This window comes from Colobus angolensis, unplaced genomic scaffold (genome assembly GCF_000951035.1).
Source record: "Colobus angolensis palliatus isolate OR3802 unplaced genomic scaffold, Cang.pa_1.0 Scaffold682, whole genome shotgun sequence".
Classification (NCBI taxonomy): Eukaryota; Metazoa; Chordata; class Mammalia; order Primates; family Cercopithecidae; genus Colobus; species Colobus angolensis.
In genome coordinates this window covers 434460-443222 of record NW_012120510.1, presented here as the reverse complement: position 1 = coordinate 443222, position 8763 = coordinate 434460, and the positions used below count along the sequence as shown (strand labels likewise).

Sequence of the window (8763 nt, the reverse complement as noted above, 5' to 3'; positions counted from 1 at the left end):
TTCAGCCTGTTAATCCAAATTTAAGCATTACCTCAAAGCTGGTTTACCATTGTGAAGTTCACTAAAATGCTCCATTGAAACAATTCACTCAGGGGTAAAACACAAAGTGGCAAGCTGGGGACACAGTTGTCCCCTTTAAGAGGGATTTTAAAGTTTATGTCCCTGCCTTCTCCCCAGCAGCTGTATTCTCCCTAGTGGCCAGAGTTTCCTTCTGCTTCGACAAAGACATATCTATATTCTCTTCTAGTTCTGTGTGTCTAAGGTTTTCCCATACTCCAGACTCTGATATATATGATCTAGCTTATTTTTAGTCTAAAGACATCTTAAGGATGAGACCAGAATTCCAAGTGAAATTCAAATTTGCAGTAACACCAGTGGCCCAAGTATGCAACTTGAGGCTGCCAAAAGTGGCTCTTTAAAATGTCTTAGAGCTGTTGAGTAACACTAAACCCCTTATTTTACAAATGAGTCAAGTGAGACACAGAGAAATTTAGTCTCTTCTCAGTTTGTGAGGTATCTTTCAAGATACAGTTCAGCCATCCACTCAGAAGCCATCCCTGACCACTCTCCACTGTCATCAACACCAAATATTTACTGAGTGTCTGTTATATGCCAGTCCTTGTTCTAGGCACCTGGAATTCACCAGTACACAGTGGAGACAAAAATCCCTGCCCTGGAGCAGCTTACATTCTAGCACAGGAAACAGACAATGAACAGTTGAGTATGATAAATGTTGAAGGCAGCAAGTTCTGGAGGAGAACAGAATAGGGTCATGGGGATCAGGAGTGCCTGAGTGGGAGATGGTTGAGTCTGTGGTTTTTAAATAGTTGAGTAGGTGACGGCTGGCACAAACTTAAAGGAGTTGAGGAAGTTACCCACTCAAGGATCTGGGGAAGAGTATGCCACGTAGGGGGACCACACATGCAAATGCTATTATGTAGAACCTTGCCTAGTAAGCCCAAGACACAGTGAGCAAGCCAGTGACAGCTTCAGGGGTGGAAGGGAAACGGGCTTGCAGAACACTTGGGCCCACCATAGGGGCCTTGGCCACTGCAGAGTTCTAGCAGAAGAGTGTGTCAAAGTCAAAACATGGAGACAAATGTCTGAAATTTGGAAATTTTATTTGGAAAGACAGAATTGCAACTTGGGACATACATACAGTCTGGGTGGTCTTCGGTATGTCTGCAAACAAAGAGAAGCTTGGATGTTTCATTGTAAAAAGAGAAATGTTATGTTTTGCTCTCGGAAAGTTCTTTGGTCCTAGTAAGGTTTTGAGGAACTGACAAGTTTTGATTGGTAAGTGACAGCAATGGGTTAAACTATTCTCACAGCTCCAGGAGATTGTTTCAGTAGCTATAGAGAAGACTGGTCTCAGGTTACAGCAGGTAGTTTCAGCAGCCAGAGAATTATATTCTTGGAGCAATGTTTTGTGTCCTGAGTGCCTTTGCCTCTGCCTTTTCAAATCTATTTTAATTGGGTATGACAAGAATGACCCAAATGGTATGATCAACTTTCACAAGTGACATGATTCAACTTTTTCTGATTTCAAAGGCCCATTCTGGCTACTGTATTGAGAAGAGAATGTGGTGGACAGATATAGAAGCATGGAAATCTGATAGGGCTATTGCAATCAGAAAAGAGGTGATGGCAGCTTGGATCTGTTGGTAGCAGTAGAGTGGTAAGAAGCAATTTCATTCTGGCTATGTTTTAAAAATAGAACCAACAGGATTGGCTGAGAGATTGGATGGATTTTAAGAGAAAGAATGTCTCTGAGGGTTTTGTTTTGTTTTGTTTTGTTTTGCTTTCCCAAACTACAATGATGAGGATTTTTTCTTCTTTTTATAAGTCTAAGCAACATACTTACACACATATTCCAACTCATCACACTGTGTCATAATTTTTTTTCTACCTCTTCTACTTTGTGCTAAGCTAAGGGCTGACCTTGTGTTGTATTCACCTTTACATTCCCAATGCCTACTGCAGCATTCAATAAATATTTGTTGAGTAAATGAACATTAAGTGTGGCAGATGTGAATTCACATTGGACCCAACACTGTCCTTATCATCTCCCTCCTAAGATACCTTTTGCCTCAAGTGTGAAATTCCATTTACTGATCTCTACAGAGAGGCTGAGTTCAGGTTCCACTTACTGACCTTCTTTTCAGGGCTTTATTCATTTTATATTACTGTGTGTGATATTGTGAATATATATATGTGTGTGTGTGTGTGTGTGTGTGTGCGCGCGCGTGCGTATATGTGTGTACATATACACACATATACATATGGTCTTCATTCCTGATTCCTGGCATACCAGCTCCTAAAATCCTTGGAATCTCAAGTGATTGATAAGAATGCCTTTTGTATGCTAATGAGATGACTGGGGGTCCCTAGGACAGGGACTGGCCACTGGAAAGACTAGGGCATGATTAGACTTTCAGCCCTACTTCCCAGTTTCCAGGGAGGAGAAAGGGCCTGAAGGTTAATTTGATCGCCAATGGCCAATGATGTAATCAGTCATGCCTATGTAATGAAGCTTCCTTGAAACCCCAAAAGGATTGGGTTTAATTGAGATTTTGGATAGCTAAACATGTGGAAGTTCCTGGAGGATGGTGGTCCTAAACAGGGTATGGAAGCTTCATGCTCTTTCCTATATGCCTTACACTATCCATCTCTTCCACCTGGCTGTTTTAATATATCCTTTGTAATATCCTTTATTATAAGTGGGTAAAAGTAAGTAAAGTGTTTTTCTGAGTTCTGTAAGCCTCTTTAGAAAATTAATCAAACCTAAGGAGGGGGTTGTTGGAATTCCTGATTTATAGCCGGTTCTTCAGAGGCATAGGTGACAACCTACTCTTTGTGACTGGCATTGGAAGTAGGAAGAAGTCTTGTGGAACTGAGCCCTCAACCTATGGGACCTGATGCTGTGTCCAGGTAGGTAGGTGTCAAAATTAAATTGAATTAGAGGACACCCAGCTGTTGCCTGCTGCAGAATTCATTGATGTGTAGGAAAAAGGTCTTCTTCACCCCAACTCTGGTGTCAGAGTATTGAATGTATTGTTTAGTGACCAGAGGTGGTCTGTATTGAGAATTAAAGCGGGAAAAACACTCTGATTTTTCCTATATATTACACCGTGTAACAGATTACCACAAATGTAGTCACTTAAAACAATACACATTTATTATCTCACATTTTCCATGGATCAGGAATCCAAGCACAATTAAGCTGGGTCCTCTGGTATAATCTCACAAGACTGTAATGAATGTGTAAGGCTGTGTTTTCATCTGGAGGCTCAAATGGGGAAGAATCTGCTTCCAAGCTCGTTCAGGTTGTGAGCAAAGTTCATTTCCTTGTGGTTTTAGGACTGAGGGTTCCAGCTTTTTGCTGGCTGTTGGCTGGAGGTTTTTCCTAGAGGCCACTGCACCTTTTTGTTCTGTGAGCTTCTCCAGCATGTCCACTTCATCAAGCCACAGGAGAGTCTTTAACTAGCTAAAAAATTTTATATACACAGTGATATGGTTTGGGTGTGTCCCCACCCAAATCTTGAACTGTAGCTCCCGTAATTCCCACATGTCATGAGAGAGACCCAGTGGGAGGTAACTGAATCATGAGCGGGTGTCTTTCCCATGCTGTTCTCATGACAGTGAATATGTCTCATGAGATCTGACGGTTTTATAAAGGACAGTTCCCCTGCACAGGCTCTCCTGCTTGCTGCCATGTGAGATGTGTCTTTGCTCCTCCTTTGCCTTCTGCCATGATTGTGAGGCCTCCCTAGCCATGTGGAACTGTGAGTCAATTAAACTTCTTTCCTTTATAAATTACTCAGTCTCATGTATGTCTTTATTAGCATTGTGAGAATAGATTAATATATGTGGTAATCACAGGAGTGACATCCTCATCCCCTTTGCTTTATTGTATTAGTTAAAAGCAAGTCACAGGTCACGCCCACACTCAAGGGGAGGGGATTACACAAAGGCCTGAACACCAGGAGTTGGAAGTCGTGGTGGGGAGGTGTTAAAATGACTTTCATCATTAGAAATGCGTTTGTTTCCTATCCCAACAATTTTGACCCCATGTTAGTGCTGATACAGCATGGCCCCCAGACCTGGGTTGTCCAATATGGTAGCCACTGTTTCCATATATAATGAGTGTGACTGAAGAACTGAGTTTCTAATTTTTAAAAAATTTTAATGAATTTAAATTTAATCTAAAAATTGGTACTCCATTCAGTTATTGGAAAAATGTTTGTGTTTTTAGAACAGCTTGGGTATATGAATCTTCTTTTTCAACTGTACATTTTATGAAATCTAGACACTGATAAGTATCTCCACTGAAAATTCAGTGTTCAAATTGAGATGCTCTATTCCCTGTAAAATACAGACCAGTTTTCAAAGACTTGGTAGGAAAAAAACAAAGCATCTCCTTAATAATTTAAAGACGAGTTACACGTTGAAATGATAACATCCTGTATATGTTGGGATAAGTAAATACATTATTAAAAACAATTCCATGTTTTTGTTTTTATTTTTTAAAAAACAGGTTACCAGAAAATTTGAAGTTACACAAGTCACTCCCATTCTATTGCTGAGAGAAAACAGAGTGGTGAAGAGCTTACAGTCGGGTTAGCAAGATACCCCCTCAATGTTAACTAATGTTGTAAGGCCTCAACAAGAAATGTTGTGGGGGTTCAGGAAAGGGAAGGTGGGGTCGTCCAAAGGTTGGGAAAGTCTTCAGTTGAAGGCGAGGCAGATGGGACTATCAGTGAGTTTCAAGAGGACCAACGCCTTGCCGGCTGCGCGGGGCGTGCCCCGCCGCCTTGGCCTCATTTTTGCCCTGCGCCCCACACTTGAACGCGCGGCGCCTTTTGACCCCGCCGCCGCGCCGTAGACCGCGCTGCACGCCGGCGATCGCCATGGCGGAGGTGTCGGAGAGAACGCTGCAGTTGTCCGTGCTAGTAGCCTTCGCCTCTGGAGTACTCTTGGGCTGGCAGGCGAACCGACTGCGGAGGCGCTACTTGGACTGGAGGAAACGGAGGCTGCAGGACAAGCTGGCGGCGACGCAGAAGAAGCTGGACCTGGCCTGAGACTCTGCGCCTTCCGCCCTATTCGATCCACCGCATGGCCACCTTGCCCTGTTCGCACCGGAGCTCCTGTCCGGCGGTAGCCAGAGCCAGGCTTGTCACACAGTCCCCGCCTGCCATGGCCGGCTCGTCTTGGAGTGTTGGTGAGCAGTACACATAGTGACATTACAAAGGGAGACTATGGGGTCGGGCGAATAGTTTAGGATCAACTCTGGCTAGGTCGCAGAAGATAGGACTTACTCGCACAGACACCAGAAGGTGGAAGTTTTGTGTTCCCTAATAACTTGCTCTTTGGTGTCTTAGTTTAGTTCACTGACTGTTTAATGAGAATGTCTTACCGGTGCTATGTCGCTCATCCTGACAACATTGTAGAAAATACTGGAAAGAACAAAAGAAAAAAGGAACCGGGGAGGTGATTTTAACATCCTTGGTAGCACATCTTCGCCTTGGCGATTGTAAACTCCAAACTGAATACTTAGGTTGTTGGCAGCCTGGTAAAGTGGAAAGAGCAGTGGCCTGGAAGTCAGCAACCTTGTATCCAGCCTTAGCATTTTCAGAAGAGCTGTGTATCATAAAAATTCAGGTCCTCAGTTTTCTTGTCGTAACACCAGATCTTATGGTTCATGGTTTAATACCACAGTACAGTTTGAAGTTACAGATTGTGTATTTCTAATTCTTTTCTCATTTCTGTTTCTAACAGCTTGTTGAAGATGCATTGCATATAGACTACTGGAAAGAAACGACTTCTTCTTGCACTTTATGAATCAATTTTATTTTTAAAATAAAAAAATTAAACATCTTTGAACCTTTTATTTTTTTCATAAGGGGAAGTATCATGTTTTTTATGCAATTTACTGCATCAAGAGATCTGCATTTTCAAAACTGACTTACTAATGTTTTTGAGCAGATGTATTATGTAACTCGTGCCCCTTCTTTGGTACACCACAAAGCAGACTTGGCTGTGGAACCATTATGGGTTCTTTTACTGAACTTGTTGGAAAGAAAGGGGCTATGTAAACATAACTGAGGTAAGGGTGCTGTATGTAAGACCTTTGAACTTCCAAGAGTAACAGTGTATTCCTTGGCCCTGCTCATGCCTATAATCCCAGCACTTTAGGAGGTTGAGGTGGGAGGACCACTTGAGCCCAGGAATTGGAGACCAGCCAGGGCAACATAGGGAGACCCAGTCTTTACAAATAACTTACAAATTAGTTGGCCGTGGTGGCACATACCTGTGAGCCCAGCTAATTTGTAAACCAGAGGCTGAGGCAGGAGGATCACCTGAGCCCAGGAGGTTAACATTGCAGTGAGCTGTGATCTCACCACTGCACTCCAGCCTGGATGGCAGAGCAAGACCTGTCTCAACCCAAAACAAAATAGTGTGTTCCAAGTACAGAGTATAAGTTTTTTCTTTTCTTTTTTCTTTTTTTTTTTTTTTTGTGACCGAATTTCACTCTTGTTGCCCAGGCTGGAGTGCAATGGCACAATCTCAGCTCACTGCAACCTCCACCTCCCCAGTTCAGGCAATTCTCCTGCCTCAGTCTCCCAACTAGCTGGGACTACAGGCATGTGCCACCATGCCTGGCTAATTTTTGTATTTTTAGTAGAGACGGGATTTCACCATGTTGGTCAGGCTGGTCTCGAACTTCTGACCTCAGGTGATCCACTGGCCTCGGCCTCCGAAAGTGCTGGGAGTACAGACATGAGCCTCTGTGCCCAGCCAGTGTATAAGTTTTTAGTGTCAAAAATATCTTTTATGTGTCATTATGGAATACACACCTGAAGGAGAAACCCTCCTGAACAGAGCTTAGTGATAAATCCTGCCTGTATCTAAAAATCAAGAGTGAGTGCCTTTGATTTGCAAGGAATGTTTCTAGAATACCACCCTTGCTCATTCCTACAAAGATTAATTTCGTGTCTCAACTCCATGTTAATATAGGAAAGTTGTTTCCACATGAAGCACCCCCCACCCTCCCCCCATTTTAGTGGGGCTGTTATGCCTATTCCAACTTTGTTTTCATTCTGTGAATGTAGTAGTCAAGGACTGAAATGGTTCTTGGAGCTCAGTCCTATGTGGGCTGCAGTTTGCTGAAGCTTCCTAGTGTCCGCCCCAATTGAGGCTCCAAGAGTTGAGACACTTTGAGGCAAGGTAGGTTTCTTGAGGGACATGTTACCCCCAACCTGTCGGAATGTACCTGGTTAGGCATCTGGATTGTGACTGGCCTAGTTCTGCCTGTTTGGACCTATTCTTGTGCCGTGTTCCTGGTGGAGCTGGTCCTTCCAGTGTTGATTCTTTCTCTCTCATTACTTACATACAGCACCCTGGCACAGTCATGCCCTTCTTCTGTCTCTCCTCTAGGTATCCCTGCCTCTGGGCATGTGCTACTTCCGAGTCTTGTCCATATCCTTATGGGATCTTTAACCACTCTGTGCTGCTCCTAATTTTCTATTTTTCTGCTTACTACCTCTTTACACTGTAGACTCCCCATTTCTGTAGTGGGCAATTACCTCTAATGTTACCTCTGTCACTTTTTCTACCTTTGCCCTACTTAAATGTGGTAGTTTTGTCACCCCGAAAATACTATGGAGATAGTACTTTTCCTACGTTAGTCAAAACTGGAAATGGAAAGTTGGAAGCCAGGTGTCAGTAGTGCCAATCATAACTTGGAAGTGACACACTGTTGACTCCTTAAATCTATTTCCCCCACCTCCATTTTTCACTGCCATTTAGTCATGACATTTACCTGTCTTGGCCCACTTGTACTACCCTACCCTGCCTCCTTTTCTCCCCCAGTATGGGCTTCCCAGACCACCTACTCCATCCCACATTGCTTCAGCCATACTCTGGACCTTGTCATCAACAGGCTTGGACTTTGTTAGATTGTACTCGGTCTGTTTAGTCTCGAGGTAACCCCACCTCATTAGGACAGCTTAACATCCTCTGCATCTTCTGCAGAACTGCCCACTCTGGAGACTATTGGTTGTCTCACCCAGTTAACCTCATAAGTCATCCAGGGCTCCCTGGTCAGATTAGACTCCATCTTTGCTTGTACATTTACCTTCACCACTACTTTTGCTCTTTTGAGCCACTGAACTTTAAAGAAAGACTTCACCTTTCTCACTTGGCTCACGACTAATGGGTTCTATTGTGACTGCATCTGTCTTGTTTCTTAGCACCTGAGTTTCTTAAACTCTCAGTTTACCTGATGGCTTCCATTCCTAGTAGATCAACCATATGAGAAGATAAAGGCCCTTAGCTGGGAATTCCTTCGTCTTTCTCCATAGTTTTGTCTAGAGCAGTTTTCAACAGGACTATGTATAATCATCATCTGGGGAGCTTTAAAAACACTAATTCTTGCATGCCACTGTCCAGACATTTTGATTCACGTCGTTTGGAATATGGCCTGGGTATTAGGATTTTTGAAGTTCTTCAGGTGATTGTGATGGTCAGCTGAGGTTGAAAACTACTGTTTTTGAAGCTCTGTCTCATTAGGTTTCCTTTACCAGGAGAGAAGACACACAGGCCCTTTCCAAGGCTGTCTCCTCTTTGGCCTCTGCAGAATTCTACATCTCTCTCAGGACCTTCCTTGTTCTCCAGTCCATCAGCTCTTTCTTGCATCTGCAGTCTCTCCCTGCTTTCTATTTACAAATGCACATTTTCTTTTCGTTTTTTTTTTTTTTTTTT

General features: G+C 43.2%; 1 pseudogene across 1 annotated transcript; it reads left to right on the top strand.

The window, feature by feature from the left end:
- Nucleotides 1–4639: 4639 nt before the first annotated feature.
- LOC105500757 lies at nucleotides 4640–5877 on the top strand (annotated as a pseudogene). Its single transcript, XR_001000073.1, has 2 exons — nucleotides 4640–5221; nucleotides 5779–5877. The product of XR_001000073.1 is annotated as an uncharacterized protein encoded by LINC00116-like (transcript).
- Nucleotides 5878–8763: the final 2886 nt, after the last annotated feature.